The sequence below is a fragment of the Bos taurus genome, chromosome 2 (assembly GCF_002263795.3).
Source record: "Bos taurus isolate L1 Dominette 01449 registration number 42190680 breed Hereford chromosome 2, ARS-UCD2.0, whole genome shotgun sequence".
In the NCBI taxonomy this organism is placed as follows: domain Eukaryota; kingdom Metazoa; phylum Chordata; class Mammalia; order Artiodactyla; family Bovidae; genus Bos; species Bos taurus.
The window spans coordinates 9,042,654-9,064,335 of record NC_037329.1 but is presented as its reverse complement, the minus strand read 5'-3'; the positions used below and the strand labels follow the sequence as shown (position 1 = coordinate 9,064,335).

The 21,682-nt window shown below is 36.9% G+C and overlaps 1 long non-coding RNA gene across 2 annotated transcripts in view; it reads left to right on the top strand.

Annotated features, from left to right (window-relative positions):
• The first annotated feature begins 2,917 nt into the window (after window positions 1-2,917).
• The window catches only part of LOC132342942 (uncharacterized), a 100,016-nt gene continuing 81,251 nt past the window's right edge, over window positions 2,918-21,682 (top strand). For both annotated transcript variants that reach the window (XR_009491494.1, XR_009491495.1), the window contains exon 1: window positions 2,918-3,219. This is a non-coding gene — a long non-coding RNA (uncharacterized lncRNA). The remainder of the gene's footprint in view (window positions 3,220-21,682) is intronic.

The following is a 21,682-nucleotide window of genomic DNA, read 5'->3' as shown; positions in this document are numbered from 1 at the left end:
ACTGCCTATCATTTTGTGCGAACTTGAAGTGTCAATATTCTACCTTCATGAAAATGAAAAACAGATCCATTTCTGGGAAGAGTGGAGATTTTCTGTTTGTAAAAGTATGCTCCATGTTCTAAGATTCTATGATTCATTGGCTATAAAATCACAGTTCAATTAGGTTGAAAGGGCTCTTAACCTATACTTGGAAACATTTTTATTTTTATAGATTATATGGAAGATACTGCTGACAATTTTTTTTTTTTTCCTCTATAATGTACTTGTGGCCTTCCTGGTTGGCTCAATGGTAAAGAATCCACCTTCAGTACAATAGATACAGGTTCATTCTCTGGGTCAGGAAGATCCCCTAGACAAGGGAATGGCAACCCACTCCAGTATTCTTGCCTGGAAAATTCCATGGACAGAGGAACCTTGCAGGGTACAGTCTATGGGGTCACAAAGAGTTGGACATGACTTAAACAATAGCAATGTACTTGTATATATGCATAAATTTTTAGAGAATCATTTTAAATATAGTACAGAATATGTAAAATAGATTTCAAATTTAACTGAATTTCCAAATCTAAATCACTCTTCTTGGAACAATCTCCCTGCTGCCTCTTACCTGCTTGTTTGGCTTCCTTAGAGCTCACTCTGTGACTTTCACAGGGAGTCTTTGCTATCCTCCTTTCCCCTTTCCAAGCCTAGGTGAGATACCACCTGTATTTCCTTTTTAATAGTACATGATACAATCTTTATTGTTTGGTTGGTACTTATAATCCACCCTTCCCACAAACACATTGTAATGATGGTATTTCTATCCATCTTACCCATGCTGTATCTTGAGCACCTAGCCAGTTGACTGACATGAAGTACTCAATAAGCATTTGTTGAGTCAATAAGTAAATGCATGAACTTTTTAATTTTACTGTTGAAATAACTCAGTTATATTGATTTTTAGTTTCATGCTCACATAAGTTACCTGATTAGCATATCTTTACAAGTTGCCTCCAGTAACTGGTGAAACAAAAAGTAGGTAGACAATTATGGCCACAGCAGCAAATTAGAATAACAACAGCTAACTAAACAAGTCTTCCATATCATTATCACCAGTCATTATTACGGGCATTCATCCGTTCATTTGTTTAAGCAAAGCTTACTGAGCATTTATCTCTAAGCGCGAGGGAGACCACTGTCTGAAGACAGAAAATCTCCCTGACCTTATGGAGTCCACATTTCAGTGGACGCAAACACACCTTTAATATGTAAGCAAGTAAATGAAAAGATAAAAATGATTGAATAAACCAAACAGGCTAACAGGATGATGAATAACTAAATAGGGAAAAGGAATGGGAAGATGCTTTGAGAGACTGCTTTGAGGAAGTGATATTTGTGCTAATTCACGAGGAGTTAGTCAATAAACTTGTTATATCAAAAAATTCTACTTTTTTCTAAGATCTTTAATAAAATAGCTGATGGCAGGAGACACACCTGAAAGACATTTTAATCATTCATTCATTTAGTCCACAAACTATGGTTTTTCAAAATAGGACCTTGAGAGTAATTATAAATTTAAAACTATTAATTAGTTTGTAAATTAAATTAAGTAAAAAAAGTTCATTTTTTTTTCGGGATCTTATCAAAGAATTTGAGAGATCTATTTTTTCTTTCTCTTTTTTAGTATTTCCTCAATGGCCATGTTATCATCCATAGGAGAGGGCAATGGCAACCCGCTCCAGTACTCTTGCCTGGAAAATCCCACGGACGGAGAAGCCTGGTGGGCTGAAGTCCATGGGGTCGTGAAGAGTTTCACTTTCATGCACTGGAGAAGGAAATGGCAACCCACTCCAGTATTCTTGCCTGCAGAATCCCAGGGATGGGAGCCTGGTGGGCTGCTGTCTATGGGGTCGTACAGAGTTGGACACGGCTGACGTGACTTAGCAGCAGCAGCAATGGCCATGTTATCATCCATAGGAAAATGTTTTTCCTTACAGACAATTGAAAATAATGATGTTATCATTTATGGTACTTGCTATGTGTATTGGTCATATGAAAAGGATAGAAGATGGAAAAGATAATCTGGTCAGTTTAGTTACTGCCAAACATGGGAAAACCTTAATATGGAGTTAATGGAATTAATAACATCAAAGGAACTTCTCACAATTTCTAACTCAGAGAAGAACTGAATGGTAAAATGTCTAATATTTGCTTGGACTCTAAGTTTTATTTATGAATAAAAATTTAAATGTTAGCTAGCATGTTTCAAGTCTGTCATTTATGTTTAGCAAGAACAGTTTTTGTAAGAATCATGTCACTTTTTAATGTTTTTAGTTATATCTACATAAATTGTGATTCAGAATTTTTATATCATTATTGCAACATAAGGAAGAAGCACCAATTGATAAAGAAATACAGTGTTAAACATGAAACTGCATCTCTGTACTCTCAGAAAGTGAGAAAAAAAAAGCTGGAATGGTTTATATGACTATTTATAGCTGGTATTAATTTCACTGATATTTGTATTTTCAAGAGTTACAATTCAGACTGTATCAGAGAGCAAAAGGGCATCTTCCTCTCTTTGTCTTCCGTTTGTCTGCATATTTAGGTACATTCACCCTTTGAATGTTTAAAATTAGACATTCTCACAGTCTTTCTTGGCATTTCAGTGTTCGATATGAAAATATCAATGGTAGTCAACGGTGTTCTTAATTTAACCACTCTTTGATTTGATAGTTGCAATCTTTTCCCTTACCTGTGATGGATTCATTTTGATATTTGGCAAAACTAATACAATTATGTAAAGTTTAAAAATAAAATAAAATTTAAAAAAAATAAAATAAAATAAAAAATAAAAATCGTAAAATATGAATATAAATAAGCTGTCTCTGTGTTATGTTTTGTTTTGTTGGTAGAGGTTGGGTTGCAAACAAAAATACCCACTCCTTATCCTGTTTAATTTACTGTTTCTTTAAATGGTCAACATTTTCTTTACTTCAGACCTCTGCAGGCTTGTAGAACCATGACAAGGGTACTAAGTCTCCTTTATTAAGTTGCACAAAGTCAGTACAATGTATTTACTGATAGCACAGGCTCCAGAGGCAGAGGACCTCCATGCAAATCCTGGATCTGTTGACTGTATCCCTGGAAACTTCTGAAAACTACTTACCTGCTCCGTACCTTTCTTCACTCGTCAGTAAAATGAGGATCATACTGTGGCATTCACTTCATTAAGCTGCTGTGAGTACTGACTGAACTAATGTACGTAGAGTGCTTGGCAATAGCCTGGTGTAGAGAAGCACTAACCTAAATGCTTGCTGCTGTTATTGTTCTCACTTCCCTCCATTGGCAGGAAGGGACCTATGTAGAGCATGCTATCCCATTTCTATTGGTGGGCCTCTGGGTAATTAAAGGACACATGAGGGAATGAAATTGTATTAACAGAGAAATTGTCAAGATTATGTTGTAGAGCACTTAGAGGAGTACTTGATATGGAGAACATGTAAATAAATGTATTTGCCTATTTTTCCTTAGTGTATATGTTATGGATTATTTTTTATTGAAGGATAACTGATATGTCCACTGTGCTGTGCTGTGCTTAGTTGCTCAGTCATGTTCCATTCTTTGTAACCCCATGGACTATAGCCCACCAGGCTCCTTTGTCCATGGGGATTCTCCAGGCAAGGATACTGGAGTGGGTTGCCATGCCCTCCTTCAGAGACCTTCGCAACCCAGGAATCAAACCCAGGTCTCGTGCATTGCAGACAGATTCTTTACCATATAAGCCACGAGGGGAGCCCAAGAATACTGGAGTGGGCAGCCTATCCCTTCTCCAGGGGATCTTCCCTACCCAGGATTCAAACTGGGGTCTCCTGCATTGCAGGCGGATTCTTTACTGGCTGAACTACCAGGGAACCCTAACTGAATATAGCATTATATTAATTTCAGGTGTGCAAAGTATGATTAAATGTTTTCATGTATTAAAAAATGATTATCATAGTAAGTCTAGTTAATATCTCATCATAGTAACAAATATTTTCTAACTATGTATAGATCATTTTTGATTCATTTACTTTTTAACTAAAATAGTGTAGAGTTGAATGGTGAACAAGCAGCTGAGAGATTTGATTTTTCTGTTTATTTCAGAAAGGTCTTTCAGCATTGATTGACCTAGGAATTTAAAATATATATATATATATTGAATGTTTCTGGCCAGTCATCTCTGAGATGGATGCCTGTGCTATTTCCTAGTTATGTGATCTTTGACAAAAGCTCTGTGAACCTGTTTCCCATCTGCAAAATGGAGACATAATAACTGAAAAATGTATTGTGAAGATTAAAAGAGTAGATTTAAAAAGCAGCATCATGTCAGGCACTTAGAGTAACACTAACTAAGTGATATTAGCTGTTTTCTAATTTTTTTCCTAACGTCTAAATGATACTTCACTGTCTAGTTGACCTCCATTTTTCTTTTTTTACACGGCCATTCTTCTTCCCTATCAAGTCAAATGAGGTAACATGCCCATGAAAACACTGGTGACATAAAATGTACTATACACATGTTATAATTTTTAAATTAGCATTAATAACTTCTCTACTATGCCTATTTTCATGTTTGACCTTAGACCATCTGTTTTCCTTTAAATGTTCTTTCACTATTCTGTCCCTTGCATGACTTCAGTGATCATCCTTCCAGGCCCTTGGGCATAAAATTTCAGTCTTCCCCTTCTCCTCCTTCTCTCTCTTTTCATAATAAAAATCTCACAAAATATTTCTTTGCATTTGTCTGTGAAAAATTTTTATTCGTTCCCTTTTATCTATTCTAGTAGGATAATCCTTGGTGAAAGTTTTAGTCACATCATGCAAATTTCTTTCCAATCAATGCTCTTTTATTCTTGATAAAAACCCTCCACCAAACCCGTTGATTCTTATTCTTGGACTTACAAGTTCATTGCTGAGTACCTCAGAGTCCTATACTTCCTCCTTATCTATATGACTTTTCCCTTTCTTTTTGCCTCCACACATACACACACACATACCTTTATCCTTCAGTTTTTTTTTCAGAGAATTGAGTAATTTTAAGTTCATTGAAATTATTGATCATTTTCTATTATCATCAGTGGTGTAAATATGATTTTAATTTGTATTGAATAATATTATTAATATTTCTTTGAAAATTGAGAAATATAAAAATCAACAATTTTTATTTGTTGAAATCTAGTAAAATTCTAACTCAAGACACAATCATTTTAACATTAAATATCTCTCAGAAACTGTTGTCTAGAATAAATGTACATGAATATATTTATAATGATGTAATAACCACAGTATTTAAGCAAAACTAAAGAACATGATTTTAATACACATGAAAAGCCACATACACAAAAGCAAAAATGTTTTCTGGCTACATATGTGTTTGTTGAACTCACTGGACAAACAGTGGCTGGGAAAGTACAATTCAATCTGTGATCCCTTTAAAATTGGGAGTGATTCCAATTTGATGAAAAAAGAAAGGGGAGTAGGGGATATGAAAAGTTTGAAAAATGTTTTTCCAGTGGCATTTTACTTCATTGCTAACCTTAATTTTTGCTACAACAGATTCATAAACATGACATTGTGCGTTGGATTGAGTTCAGCTGTTTAGAGGAAAGTAATTATGACTATTGTCCTCAAGCCAAGATAACAACACACCAATTGTGACTCGCCAAGAAGGCTGGAATTCACAAACCGCCTTATATTTATTTATTTCTTAATGTTGGCTATTTATCAGAAAGTGACTTCAGTAAAGATGAGCTGTAATTCATTTATTAAGTAAACTCTCAAAACTCTGAGAAAGATGGCACATATTCTATATTCAAAAACTACTTTCTCAAAATATGTAGGTGTTATTGCATGTAATTTGACTTACACTTTTTAATCACTTAAAAAGTGATTAAAATCACTTTTTTGATATTTTAAAAAATCACTTGAAAAATAGATCATGATATGAGTGAATTTATTTTTTTAATTTCTGTTTCTGAAACACATTCTTGATCTATATAGAATACTTAATTTACGATAGTAAATATAATTATGATATAGAATACGAATCATAATTTCAGGCATCCTTAAGAGCAAAATTCAAAGTAAAGTTTATATGAATAAACCAAAGACAAATCTTGACTGAGATGACTTTGATAATTGTAGATATAAAATACCTTCCCAAAAGTTGTTTGTAGCAATTGCTAAAACATCTAAACGACAGGGGAAGTTTTCTGTTTCAGTTACCTCTTTATCTCTATTCCAAATAGTAAACAAAATAGCAGCATTTTTGAAAGCTAATTATATTTGTAAATGTTCTATTTAATTTTAGAATTCTACAAACAAAAAAAAATTGGCTCTCAAAAGTACTCCTAATTATTGCCTTGGAAATGTTTTATTTCTGATTTTGTTCTCTCTCTCTCTCACTCTCCTTTTTGGGTTCTTAAACTTCTGGATAATTATAGGTTCCTTGGAGAATCTGATGATTGTTATCAACTCTTTTTCCATTAAAAATACTGCAAATTATTTTGTGTCCTAAAACCAATCCTTGGGGCTCACATTAAGTACCCTGGTTTTTCTGTCTCACTCTTCTTTCTCATCTTTATACCTAAATGCATATTAGCAAACAAAATAAGGTCTAAGAACTCACCTCTAACACCCTACTTGCCATAGGGCAAAGAGACTTGATGATCATATGCATTAGAATTGCCTTGAAAACTGTACTTCTTCTTAAGAGTGTCTGTGTACAGTTTGGGACTGTATTTTACATGTATATTCACACTGTCAGGGAAAATTTATTTGGAGGCAAAGAATAAGAAAATAAAATTCCTTTACCTTTTATATATTTCTAATATGAGTTTATTGAATTTGTCAAAGTTGCTTTTTCTTTAAGACAGATAATCTGGTGGTAAAATCTTATAAGTATTAATAAGCCACTCACCTCCTATATATGCTTTAAAACCATCATGCCCCACTTATTTATTTTTGATGTTGTTTAGTTGCTAGGTTGTGTCTGACTCTTGCAACTCCACGGACTATTGCCTGCCAGTTTCTTCTGTCCATGGGATTTCACAGGCAATAATACTGGAATGGATTGCCATTTCCTTCTCCATATGATATTTCCTGACCCAGGAATCAAACCCACATCTCCTGCATTCGCAGATGGATTCCTATTTGTTACTTATTTATTAGCTATTTTAACTACTGAATTTCCTAACTTTTTTCTCTTTCATCACACATAGCATACGGCACACACACATACATAAAACATTTTCTTTTATCTGAAATTCTGATTAATAATAAGGCTTTTTTAAAATTTAACTTTTCATTTTATTGGGGTATAGCCAATTAACAATATTGAGATAGTCTTAGGTGAACAGTGAAGGGCTTGGTCATACATATACATGTATCCATCTCCCCCAAACTCCCTTCCCATCTAGGCTGCTATATAAGATTGAGCAGAGTTCCCTGTGCTCTACAGTAGGTCCGTATTGGCTATCCATTTTAAACATAGCAGGGTGCTTTCCAGGTGGTGCTAGGGGTAAAGAACCCACCTCCCAATGCAGGAGATGTAAGAGACTTGGGTTCAATTACTGGGTGGGAAGATCCCCTGGAGGAGGGCATGGCAACTCACTGCAGTATTCTTGCCTGGAGAATCCCATGGACAGAGGAGCCTGGCAGGCTACAGTCTATAGGGTCACACAGAGTAAGACACGACTGAGGGAACTTACCACACAAGGTGTACTATTGTTGTTTTTCAGTCACTCAGACATGTCCGACTCTTTGAGACCCCATGGACCGTAGCACGCCAGGCTTCCCAGTCTGTCACCAACTCCTGGAGCTTGCTCAAAGTCATGTACATCAAGTCAGTGATGCCATCCAACTATCTCATCCTCTGTTGTCCCCTTCTCCTCTTGCCTTCAATCTTTCCCAGTATTAAGAGCATTTTCTAATAAGTCAGCTCTTCACATCAGGTGGCCAAAGTATTGGAGCTTCAGCTTCAGCATTCAGGGTTAATTTCCTTTAGGATGGACTGGTTTGATCTCCTTGCAGTCCAAGGGACTCTCAAGAGTCTTCTCCAGCACCACAGTTCAAAAGGATCAGTTTTTCAGTGTTCAGTCTTCTTTATGGTCCAACTCTCACATCCATACCTGACTACTGGAAAAACCAACCATAGCTTTGACTATGCAGACCTTTGTTGGCAAAGAAATGTCTCTGCTTTTTAATATGCTTTCTAGGTTAGTCATAGCTTTTCTTCCAAGGAGCAAGTGCTTTTTAATTTCATGGCTGCAGTAACCATCCAAAGTGATTTTGGAACCCAAGAAAATGAACTCTGTCATTGTTTCCCCATCTATTTGCCATGAAGTGATGGGACCAGATGCCATGATCTTAGTTTCTTGACTGCTGAGTTTTAAGCCAGTTTTTTTCCCTCTCATCTTTCACCTTCATCAGGAGGCTTTTAGTTCTTCTTTATTTTCTGCCATAAGGATGGTGTCATCTCCATATCTGAGATTATTGATATTTCTCCTGGCAATCTTGATTTCAGCTTGTGTCTCATCCAGCCTGGCATTTCACATTATGTATTCTGTATATATGTGAAATAATCAAGGTATAGATATAGAGCCTTCACATATATTAATGACACATTTATTTGGTAATAAAATGCTTTACAAATCTTTTGGCCAATAGACCTAATAATATTAATTTGTTGTTCAGTCACTAAGTCATGTCCAACTCTTTGTGAACCCTTGGACTGCAGCATTCTAGGCTTCTCTACCCTTCCCCATTTCTCAGAGTTTGCTCAAACTCATGTTCATTAAGTCAACGATGCCATCCAATCATCTCACTTTCTGTTGTCTGCTTCTCCTCCTGCCTTCTATCTTTCCCATCATCAAGGTCTTTTCCAATGAGTCAGCTCTTTGCATCAGGTGGCCAAATTATTGGAGCTTCAGCTTCACCATCAGTCCTTCCAATGAATATTCATGGTTGATATCCTTTAAGACTGACTGATAATATATAATATTAAATGAAGACTTTAAATGCTGTGAAGGACAGGTATCCTGATTGTCTTTTTTCACCATTGATTGCATCTCTTGCACATTATCTTGTACAGTATAGAAACTGAATAAATATTTTTTTGGATAAATGAGAGAAGTATAAAGAACACAATTACAAATCAGGCAGGATATTTCAACTGCCACTGAATATAAGTTGGTTACCATAGTGACTTCCCTGATGGTCTAGTGGTTAAGACTCTGCCCTTCCACTGTAGGGCATATGGGTTCTATCTTTGGCTGGGGAACTAAGATCCCACATGCTGCATGGTGTGATCAATTAAAAAAAAATTATTATTGTTTTTCTTTTTTTTTAATCTTTTTTTTTTAACTTTACAATATTGTATTGGTTCTGCCACACACCAAAATGAATCCGCCACAGGCACACATGTGCTCCCCATCCCGAGCCCTCCTCCCCTCCCCTCCCCACACCATCCCCCCGGGTCTCTTTTGCTGTCTTGTATACAGGGTTATTGTATACAGGGTAACAATAACCCTAAATTCTAAATTCCATATATATGCGTTAGTATACTGTATTGGTGTTTTTCTTTCTGGCTTACTTGACTCTGTATAATAGGTTCCAGTTTCATCTACCTCATTAGAACTGATTCAAATGCATTCTTTTTAATGGCTGAGTAATACTCCATTGTGTATACGTACCACTGCTTTCTTATCCATCCGTCTGCTGATGGACATCCAGGTAGCTTCCATGTCCTGACTATTATAAACAGTGCTGCGATGAACATTGGGGTACATATGTCTCTTTCCCTTCTGGTTTCCTCAGTGTGTATGCCCAGCAGTGGGATTGCTGGGTCATAAGGCAGTTCTACTTCCAGTTTTTAAAGGAATCTCCACACTGTTCTCCATAGTGGCTGTACTAGTTTGCATTCCCACCAACAGTGTAAGAGGGTTCCCTTTTCTCCACACCCTCTCCAGCATTTATTGCTTGTAGACTTTTGGATCACAGCCATTATGACTGGTGTGAAATGGTACCTCATAGTGGTTTTGATTTGCATTTCTCTGATAATGAGCGATGTTGAGCATCTTTTCATGTGTTTGTTAGCCATCTGTATGTCTTCTTTGGAGAAATGTCTATTTAGTTCTTTGGCCCATTTTTTGATTGCATCATTTATTTTTCTGGAGTTGAACTGCAGGAGTTGCTTGTATATTTTTGAGATTAGGTGTTTGTCAATTACTTGATATACTATTATTTTCTCCCATTCTGAAGGCTGTCTTTTCACCTTGCTTATAGTTTCATTTGTTGTGCAGAAGCTTTTAAGTTTACTTAGGTCCCATTTGTTTATTTTTGCTTTTATTTCCAATATTCCAGGAGGTGGGTCATAGAGGATCCTGCTGTGATGTATGTCGGAGAGTGTTTTGCCTATGTTCTCCTCTAGGAGTTTTATAGTTTCTGGTCTTACATTTAGATCTTTAATCCATTTTGAGCATATTTTGGTGTATGGTGTTAGAAAGTGTTCTAGTTTCATTCTTTTATAAGTGGTTGACCAGTTTTCCCAGCACCACTTGTTAAAGAGATTGTCTTTAATCCATTGTATATTCTTGCCTCCTTTGTCAAAGATAAGGTGTCCATATGTGTGTGGATTTATCTCTGGGCTTTCTATTTTGTTCCATTGATCTTAGTAAACATCAGTATTCCTAAATATAACTTGTTACCCTTGCAAGGAAGTAGAACAGACCTTTAAAATACCCACAATATCTTCCATAAAATTCTATCACTAAGGCCATAGATTTTAATTTCTGAGAGGCCAATAGATTCTTTCTTGAAAGCATTTATTATTTATAACACAGTTGTAACTTATGTATAATACTCAAGCCAAATCAAATTTTAAAATTACAAAAAATAGACTTAAATTTGTAGATTTACAAGAGAAATCAATTAATAACCTATCATGTAGGCTGACACAGGAAGATGAAGAAGCAGATTTAGGGTAAGAGATGGAATTCGTATTGATGAGTCTATGTATGCCTGAAATGTGACATGCAGTTTATATTAGTCATCAAGATTTCTAAAAATACAAAAATATTTAAATAGCTCATTAATTTTAAATAATTAAAATTATATTAGAGTGTATCAAAATTTTGAACTAGTTAAATCATTATTATACTGACCATCATTACATTAAGTTCAAAGAACAAAATGAAATAATTTCAAAAGAATATGAATGAAATTGTAGCTTGTAAATATTCATATATGCATGCATAAATTCTAATCACTGTATGGTTTTTATATTAGGGATGGTGACATAGATGAATACAGCAGTGTATTGGAGAAAACAGATATCAAAACCAATTTCTAGTGTAGCATGTAACCGCTGATATAATCACTGTGTGAGCATGACTCCTTTGGGAGAGGAAAACAGAACAACTACTTGCCTGAGGGAGTGAGGAAAGGCCACGGATGAGATTCATTTGAACTGGCACTGACTGAGGAGCAGGAGTTTGCCAAGAGGAGGAGATGGAGTGGGGTATTCCAGGCACAACATTCTCAAAGCATGTTGTGTGTTCAGGGAACAAGGAGGTCAGTGTGCTTGGCACAAAACCATAGAGAAAGGAGGAAAAGGTTGGTGTAGAAATAGATTTTAACATTCTGTGCAAAAGATTTTGAACTTTATACTGCAGGTAATGTTAGGGCAGAAGTTTTAGGCAGGAAAAATGAAATGACCCAATTTGATGTGGTTAAAAAAGATTGTAAGTGGGGAGTAACATGTAGATAACTACCTAAAGAGAAGTGAGATCAGCCAAAGGAGGCCAGACAGGAGGAAGAGATAATACTTCAAGTGAAAGACTTTAAGGGACTGAACTAAGGTATTCAAAGAAAATCAGAACAATATTCGAGACATTAGTAAGAAAAAATTAATAAGCAATGGAGATTGATTGAATATAGATAGACAAAAAGGGGACTGTATTAGAAGTATTCTTAAACTTTGAACGTAAGCAAAAACAGAAGATAACAATGCTCATTAAATATAAAATACTGGGGGAAGATGATTAACAGGAAAGGTAAGTAGTTCTACTTTCAGGTCAGTTCAGTACCGTTCAGTTCAGTCGCTCAGTCGTGTCCGATCTTTGCAACCCCGTGAATCGCAGCACGCCAGGCCTCCCTATCCATCACCAAATCCTGGAGTCCAAACAAACCCATGTCCATCGAGTCGGTGATGCCATCCAACCATCTCATCCTCTGTTGTTCCCTTCTTCTCCTGCCCCCAATCCTTCCCAGCATTACGGTCTTTCCAATGAGTTAACTCTTTGCATCAGGTGGCCAAACTACTGGAGTTTCAGCTTCAACAAACTCCTTCCAATAAACACCCAGGACTGATCTCCTTTAGGATAGACTGGTTGGATCTCCTTGCAGTCCAAGGGACTCTCAAGAGTCTTCTCCAACACCACAGTTCAAAAGCATCAGTTCTTTGGCCTTCAGCTTTCATTATAGTCCAACTCTCAAATCCATACATGACTACTGGAAAAACCATAGCCTTGACTAGACGGACCTTTGTTGGCAAAGTAATGTCTCTGCTTTTGAATATGCTATCTAGGTTGGTCATAACTTTCCTTCCAAGGAGTAAGCGCCTTTTAATTTCATGGCTACAATCACCATCAATAGTGATTTTTGAGCCCCCCAAAATAAAGTCTGTCACTGTTTCCACTGTTCTCCCATCTATTTTCCATGAAGTGATGGGACCAGTTGCCATGATCTTAGTTTTCTGAATGTTGAGCTTTAAGCCAACTTTTTCACTCTCCTCTTTCACTTTCATCAAGAGGCTTTTGAGTTCCTCTTCACTTTCTGCCATAAGGGTGGTGTCATCTGCATATCTGAGGTTATTGATATTTCTCCCAGCAATCTTGATTCCAGCTTGTGCTTCTTCCAGTCCAGTGTTTCTCATGATGTACTCTGCATATAAGTTAAATAAACAGGGTGACAATATACAGACTTGAGGTACTCCTTTTCCTATTTGGAACCAGTCTGTTGTTCCATGTCCAGTTCTAACTGTTGCTTCCTGATCTGCATACAGGTTTCTCAAGAGGCAAGTCAGGTGGTCTGGTATTCTCATCTCTTTGAGAATTTTCCACAGTTTATTGTGATCCACACAGTCAAAGGCTTTGGCATAGTCAATAAAGCAGAAATAGATGATTTTCTGGAACTCTCTTACTTTTTTAATGATCCAGCAGATGTTGGCAATTTGGTCTCCGGTTCCTCTGGCTTTTCTTGAACATCTGGAAGTTCACAGTTCACATATTGTTGAAGCCTGGCTTGGAGAATTTTGAGCATTACTTTACTAGCATGTGAGATGAGTGCAATTGTGCGGTAGTTTGAGCATTCTTTGACATTGCCTTTCTTTGGGATTGGAATGAAAACTGACCTTTTCCAGTCCTGTGGCCACTGCTGAGTTTTCCAAATTTGCTGGCATATTGAATGCACCACTTTCACAGCATCATCATTCAGGACTTGAAATATCTCCACTGGTTTTCCATCACCTCCACTACTTTGTTCGTAGTGATGCTTTCTAAGGGCCACTTGACTGCACATTCCAGGATGTCTGGCTCTAGGTCAGTGATCACACCATCGTGATTATCTGGCTGCACTTTGCTGGAGTTCTACTTTAGACGTATTGATATGAAATCATTGTGGGATACCGGCTGGCTCTTTGCACTAGCCGGTTTCCCTCCCTCCCTCCCTCTTTTTTTTACTTCCTCTCTTCCTCTTTCTTTCTTTATCTCTTTTCCTTCCTTCCTCCCCACCTCCATTCCTTCTTCCCTTCCTTCTGTGTTTCTCTCTTTCTCTTTAACACCTTCCCTCTCCCCTTTTCTATTTCTTCAGTATAAATAGAATAGTTGAAGCCATGATGCTAATTGGGTCACTTAGAGAGAATGATTATGATTGAAGAAGGTAATTAAGGCCAACCTGTAAAAGCTTGCACTTCTGACATGTGTAGAAGAGGAACAGTCAGTAAAGGTGACAGGGAAAAACTGATCAGAAAAGTAGGTAAGGAAACAAAAACATCAAAAACATCATAAAACTTAGAGTTTAAAAAATTCAACTTTTCACACAACAGTTGGGAGAGACTGAGAAGTAAGAGGATATTCGTGTCATTGGTAAGAGCAGTAAGTGTGAAACATTTTAATTAATCTATTCATTTAGTCATTTAATAAGCATTTTCAAAGGTATTCTGTGTGCTTGCTTGGCACACAGTTATCAGCCATATGTGTCACATTGTATGTCAAAGTGCAAGTCACTCAGTTGTGTCCAGCTCTTTGCGACGCCATGGACTGTAGCCGACCAGGCTCCTCTGCCCATGGGATTCTCCAGGCAAGAATATTGAAGAGGGTTGCCATCGCAGTGAAATAAGGAGATTTCTGCAGCAACAATAATTTTGTTAGCCAAATAGTCCATTATGGGTAGGCCATCATAGTTACATTCAGGTTTTACACTGCAATCCTCTTACTAAGAATGACATTTCTATTAAAGATGCATTTCATTATAGAGCTTCTAATATCATTATAGAGCTATCTAATATCTGATACATAACCTCCTTTTGATGAATCAAAAGCATGAACTAAATAAGATTTAGTTTGATCAAAATGGGAATTTCTATCCAAAGGCTTACCAAATACCTGATTACTTGAAATGACAATTCTACAAAAAAATTCTCCCAGTCATCCTCACCACTCATCCATTATCAATAGCCACACATCAGTATCTACAGTTCCTATAGAAAACAGGATTTGCATAAGTAAATTTTTTAATTCGTCAATTAGAAACACAAATGTTCTTTTCATATTTTAACTATTGATCTCTAAAAACAAATGACACATCCAGTTGTAGACAGTATGAAAGTCTGGCACCAGATATAATCCTTCACTTTCAAATTTATGACCACATAACTTTTAGACAAATGACTTAATTTATCCACAATTTCACAGTCTGATCCTATCACTTCATGGAAAATAGATGGGGAAACAGTGTCAGACTTTATTTTTTTGGGCTTCAAAATCACTGCAGATGGTGACTGCAGCCATGAGATTAAAAGATGCTTACTCCTTGGGAGGAAAGTTATGACCAATCTAGATAGCATATTGAAAAGCAGAGACATTACTTTGCCAACAAAGGTCCATCTAGTCAAGGCTGTGGTTTTTCCAGTGGTCATGTATGGACATGAGAGTTGGACTGTGAAGAGAGCTGAGCACCGAAGAATTGATGCTTTTGAACTGTGGTGTTGGAGAAGACTCTTGAGAGTCCCTTGGACTGCAAGGAGATCCAACCAGTCCATTCTGAAGGAGATCAGCCCTGGGCTTTCTTTGGAAGGAATGATGCTAAAGCTGAAACTCCAGTACTTTGGCCACCTCATGAGAAGAGTTGACTCATTGGAAAAGACTCTGATGCTGGGAGGGATTGGGGGCAGGAGGAGAAGAGGACGACAGAGGATGAGATGGCTGGATGGCATCACTGACTTGATGGATGTGAGTTTGAGTGAACTCTGGGAGTTGGTGATGGACAGGGAGGACTGGCGTGCTGCGATTCATGGGGTTGCAAAGAGTTGGACACAACTGTATGACTGAACTGAACTGAACTGAAACTATAGCTTAGTTTATAATTAAATAATAATTATAATTATTAAATTATAATGCCTATCTCACAGAGTTTTGAATTAAGAGGAAATGAACTAATATGAAATAAATAGCTAAGAAAGAGTTTGACAACTTTAATTTTGATATAGTAATTATTTGAGCTTCCCTGGTGGCTAAGAAGGTAAAGAACCTGCCTGCAATGCAGGAGACCCATGTTTGATCCCTGGGTCAGGAATATTCCCTGGAGAAGGGAATGTCAACCCACTCCAGTATTCTTGCCTGGGGAATCCCATGGACAGAGGAGCCTTGTGGGCTACAGTTCATGTGGCTGCAAAGAGTTGGACACCACTGAAGACTAATACACACAGCACACATAGTAATTATTAGGGCTTCCCATGGCTCAGTGGTAAAGAATCTGCTTGCAGGAGATGCACGTTTGATTCTCAGGTCAGGAAGATCCTTTGGAGCAGGACATGGTAACCCACTGGAATATTCTTGCCAGGAAAATTTCATGGACAAAAGAGCCTGGCAGTCTCCAATCCATGGGGTCACAAAGAGGCAGACACAACTGAGCATGCACCCATAATAACTATTAATAATAATTAATAAATTATTTTATAAATAATATTTATAAATAAATGAAAATAATAAAATAAATAAAAATTAAAAATATATAAATAATATTATTTATGTATAATAAAATATATAAATAATATTAACATTATTTTAATTTTAGTTATTTATTAATATGTATTAATTTTAATTAATAATATTATTAATATATATTATATATAATATTATTATAATAATATAATATAATATTAATAAATAATATTAATAATATAAGATAAAGTGTCCAGCAAAATACACAATACACTATTAGCTATTCACCAAGCTTAATCCTAAAATTATATTCATTGAAGTAGACTCCAGTTCTTAGCACCCCACCAGACATAAAAACCTTAACCAATTTGATCCATACACAGTCCAAAAGTTGCTATTCTTGCCTTCTTGCTGAGGAAAAGACCTAAAAAGGTATAATCCAAGTTAATCAAAGTGTTCTAAGGTAGAAAATGACAGAACTAGAGTGAGCATTGTGACCTTTGTAACTAGAATTCTGTGCAGCTGAACACTACATGACCCAGCCTGCTTCTCCTTTAAAACTCCTCACCACTCCCTCCATCTTTTCATATAATTTGTTTTCTTATATTATGCATTTCCCATAAATTTTTACCAGGCATCCAGAAAAACCATTGATTTTCTGAAACTCCTTTAATGTGCTTGCTCCCAAGATCAGTTACTTGGAAAACCTCAGTTTCCCATTTCCCATAGGGGCCCTGTACTCTAAAATCCCTCTAGCAGTTTCAGTGATTTTTATTAGATTTATTAAGATTTTTTTTAATCTCACAATCAAAATCTTTTCAGCAACACTGAAATTTTTCTCCCTTTCTGACAAAGTATCTCTTTATTTCAAGGAAAGCAATCACTCTAAAAAGTGGATCCCATTGACAAGAAAAAGGGAAACTATGAACTTCTTGTTGTTCAGTTGCTCAGTGATGTATGACTCTTTGCGACCCCATGGACTACAGCACGCAGACTTCCCTGCTCTTCACTATATCATGGAGTTTGCTGAAACTCATGTGCATTGAATCAGTGATGCCATCCAACCATCTCATCCTCTGTCATCCCCTTCTCCTCCTACATTCAATCTTTCCCAGCATCAGGGTCTTTTCTAATGAGTTGACTCTTCGCATCAGGTGGCCAAAGTATTGGAGCTTCAGCTTTAGCCTCAGTCCTTCCAATGAATACTCACGACTGATATCCTTTAGGATCGACTGGTTTGCTCTCTTTGTATTCCAAGGGACTGCCAAGAGTCAAATGATGACTAACCCCAGCCATTAGTGATGCAAATTTCAGAGCTACATTATCTTCTTCTTACTTTTGACAAGAAAGAGAATGACATCAAATTAATCAAGTGATGGGCTATTATTATTTACTACTTAATAAGTTCATCCTCTCTCAAACACTTGAAACTATTAGAGGTGATAATAATTCTACTAATGCTTTTCCCAAGATGCTTGTTCTCTGAGCTAGAATAATCTTGGAATGTGTTAGAGATCTTGAATGCTAAAGTAAACTTTCATTTATTTTGACAAAAAGGAAACAAAGAAGTAATTTTTCTTTATAGTTTAGTATCTGTATTTCTATAATTTTCCTTGTTGCTTCTTTTGTCAGTAAAAAATCATGTTTAACAGTGATATGACTCTGGTCTTATCCTTTAAGAAATCTAATTTTCTACTTGGGATTCTCAAATTCTAAATTCTTGCATTCAAATTTGTTAGGACTTATTTGAATTTACTAAACTTTTTTCTTACTGATTTTCCCACATATTTATTGATGTATCTTCACTCTGAGGTCTGAAAACTATCCACCATCCTGGGAGTATTGTTTGAGTGTACACATTTCCTTTAACATCCATTAAGGCTAGTCCCTCATATTTTTTCTCACTCTAGCTCCCTCTATACTCAGTCAAATATTACCTTCTCTTTTAATGTGTAAGTTAAATCTGAATGAAATGGTTGTATAGACAAAGAGCTTGTGTACATTGGGTCCAGGAGAATGCGGAATGATGTTAGAATTCTGGGCTGGACACGAATTTCTAGAACATAGTGTATAGAGAATACCACGTATATTGATTTGCAGTCGCACCGTCTTTTTTTCCTTTCATTCTTCGTGTATCTGTTTTTTCCTTTTGCTATGAAGAGTTGCTAAATAGATAGCCTAATCCATCAACACACATATAACTCAGTAGCTAATATTACTTAAAAATCTATAGTCACAAGGAGAAGAGGCTGTAAAACAAGAGTTTATCACCACACAACTTTTAAAAATACCTTTGCCTGAGATGGACATGCTCAAGAGGAAATTAGACTCCAGAGACAGTTAATCTAATTTGGAGCAAGACTAACTCTGAATTATAAATAGAAAGTCAACCTTCAGAATTTAAATGAATTATAGATGTAAAGATCCCTTCACTATTCATTAGTTTATATTAAGTTTCATAATTGGTTTTAAAAATTTCCTGTCTTGGATAGGTTTCTGAAAAGTGGCCTGGGTAGGAATAAGGGATAGAATGAGTTCTGTATCCTTACAATGGATCATTCATCACTCAGATATGACACTGAGTTTTGAAGGATATACATTACCGAATACATCTTAACATGCAGATTTCTTTCTTTGATTCAAGTAAAAATGCATTTTATCTTTGATAATGGTGTTGATATTTCCCATTGATTTATATTGATATTGTTATGATAGGAAACCTGCTGTTTAAGATATACATTTTCATACAGTGGATTTGCTGTGCTCTGATAGCAAGAAACATCCTGGAATGTGAAGTCAAGTGGGTCTTAGAAAGCATCACTACGAACAAAGGTAGTGGATGCGACGGGATTCCACTTAAGCTATTTCAAATCCTAAAGGATGATGTTGTGAAAGGGCTGCAGTCAATATGCCAGCAAATTTGGAAAACTCAGCAGTGGCCACAGGACTGGAAAAGGTCAGTTTTCATTCCAATACCAAAGAAAGACAATGCCAAAGAATGCTCAAACTACCACACAATTGCACTCATCTTACACAGCAGCAAAGTAATGCTCAAAATTCTCCAAGCCAGGCTTCAGTAATACATGAACTGTGAACTTCCAGATGTTCAAGCTGGTTTTAGAAAAGGCAGAGGAACCAGAAATCAAATGGCCAACATCCTCTGGATCATGGAAAAAGCAAGAGAGTTCCAGAAAAGCATCTATTTCTGCTTTATTGACTATGCCAAAGCCTTTGACTGTGTGGATCACAATAAACTGTGGAAAATTCTGAAATCTGGGAATACCAGACCACCTGACCTGTCTCTTGAGAAACCCGCAGGTCAGGAAGTAATAGTTAGAACTGGACATGGAACAGTAGACTGGTTCCAAATAGGAAAGGGAGTACTTCAAGGCTGTGTATTGTCACCCTACTTATTTAACTTACATGCAGAGTACATCATGAGAAACGCTGGGCTGGAGGAAGCAAATGCTAGAATCAAGATTGCCAGGAGAAATATCAATAACCTGCAGATGACACCGCCCTTATGGCAGAAAGTGAAGAACTAAAAAGTATCTTGATGAAAGTAAAAGAGGAGAGTGAAAAAGTTGGCTTAAAGCTCAACATTCAGAAAACAAAGCTCATGACATCTGATCCCATCACTTCATGGGAAATAGATGGGGAAACAGTGGAAACAGTGGCAGACTTTATTTTGGCGGGGCTCCAAAATCACTGCCGATGCTGACTGCAGCCATGAAATTAAAAGACACTTACTCCTTGGAAGGAAAGTTATGACCAACTTAGGATATTAACAAGCAGATACATTACTCTGTCAACAAAGGTCCATCTAGTCAAGCCTATGGTTTTTCCCGTGGTCATGTATGGATGTGAGAGTTGGACTATAAAGAAAGCTGCATGCCGAAGAATTGATGCTCTTGAACTGTGGTGTTGGACAAGACTCTTGAGAGTCCCTTGGACAGCAAGGAGATCCAACCAGCCCATCCTAAAGGACGATCAGTCCTGGGTGTTCACTGGAAGAACTGATGTTGAAGGTGAAACTCCAATACTTTGGCCACTTCATGCATGATTGATTTGAAAAGACCCTGGTGCTGGGAAAGATTGAGGGCAGAGGAGAAGGGGACAACAGAGGATGAGATGGTTGGATGGCATCACTGACTCAGTGGACATGGGTTTGGGTGGACTCAGGGAGCTGGTGATGGACAGGGAGGCCTGGCAGGCTGCGGTTCATGGGGTTGCAAAGAGTTGGACACAACTGAGCGACTGAACTAACAGATAGCAAGAAAATTCATTTATGCATTTCTTTAATGTCTGTGATTTTCAAGTTTTTCTGAACTGTTCATCAACAAAATCCTTATAATATTTTTAAGCAATTGATTTGTTTTGATTTAAGAGCTACGCATCCTTTCTTCCCAGTAATGCTGCTACATTCATTTAAAAAGTGTAATCCTTGGACCAATTGAATCAGCATCACCTGGGAACTTGTTTGAAATGCAGATTCTCTGGTCCCCCCAGACTGACTGAATCAAAAGGTCTGGAGATGAGGCTCTCTGGGATTCTGATACAAGCTCAATTTTTGTCAACTACTGCTCTTCTAAACTATGGCATTTCACTGTTTTGTGTATTTTTTGACCTCTTTTACAGCATGGTAAAGTGTCTTTTTTCAGAATAATATTTTTAAATATTTGAAATAAAATATATCGAGTACAAAAAATAGGTATATTAAGATTTAGTTATCCAAATATTAAAGACAAATTTGTGATTCCAGAATACACATGTTCTTTATTAATAAATTTAAGAAGATCCAAGGGCAATCTAGTAACTATATAGTTTCAAAATATTGATGATCAAAATATTATTTCCAAATATCTGCAACAATCACAATGTGATATGACTGGATCTGTGATTTATATTGATGACAAAGTCACAGATATCACTAATGCTATTTTGGTGTATGCCTACATTCCTAATTGAAGGAGATATCAAATGTCATCCAGGGGGGAGGAGCCAAGATGGCAGAGGAGTAGGACAGGGAGAACACTTTCTCCCCCACAAATTCATCAAAAGAGCATTTAAAAGCTGAGTAAATTCCACAAAACAACTTCTGAATGCCGGCAGAGGACATCAGGCACCCAGAAAAGCAACCCAAGTCTTCTAAAGGAGGTAGGAAAAAATATAAAAGACAAAAAAAGAGACGAGGGAGGGACAGAGTTCCGTCCCGAGAAGGGAGTCTTAAAAAGAGAGAAGTTTCCAAATATCAGGAAACCTCACTGCCGAATCTGTGCCGAACTTTGGAAGCACAGAGGGCAACATAACAGGGAGAAAAAATAAATAAACAATTAAAACTCACAGATAGTGAGACCTACGGTAAGTCTCCCAGCAGAGAAGCAGCGCAGACACCTGCACACGCCATTAGCAAGCGGGGGCTGGGCAGGGAGGCGCGGCGT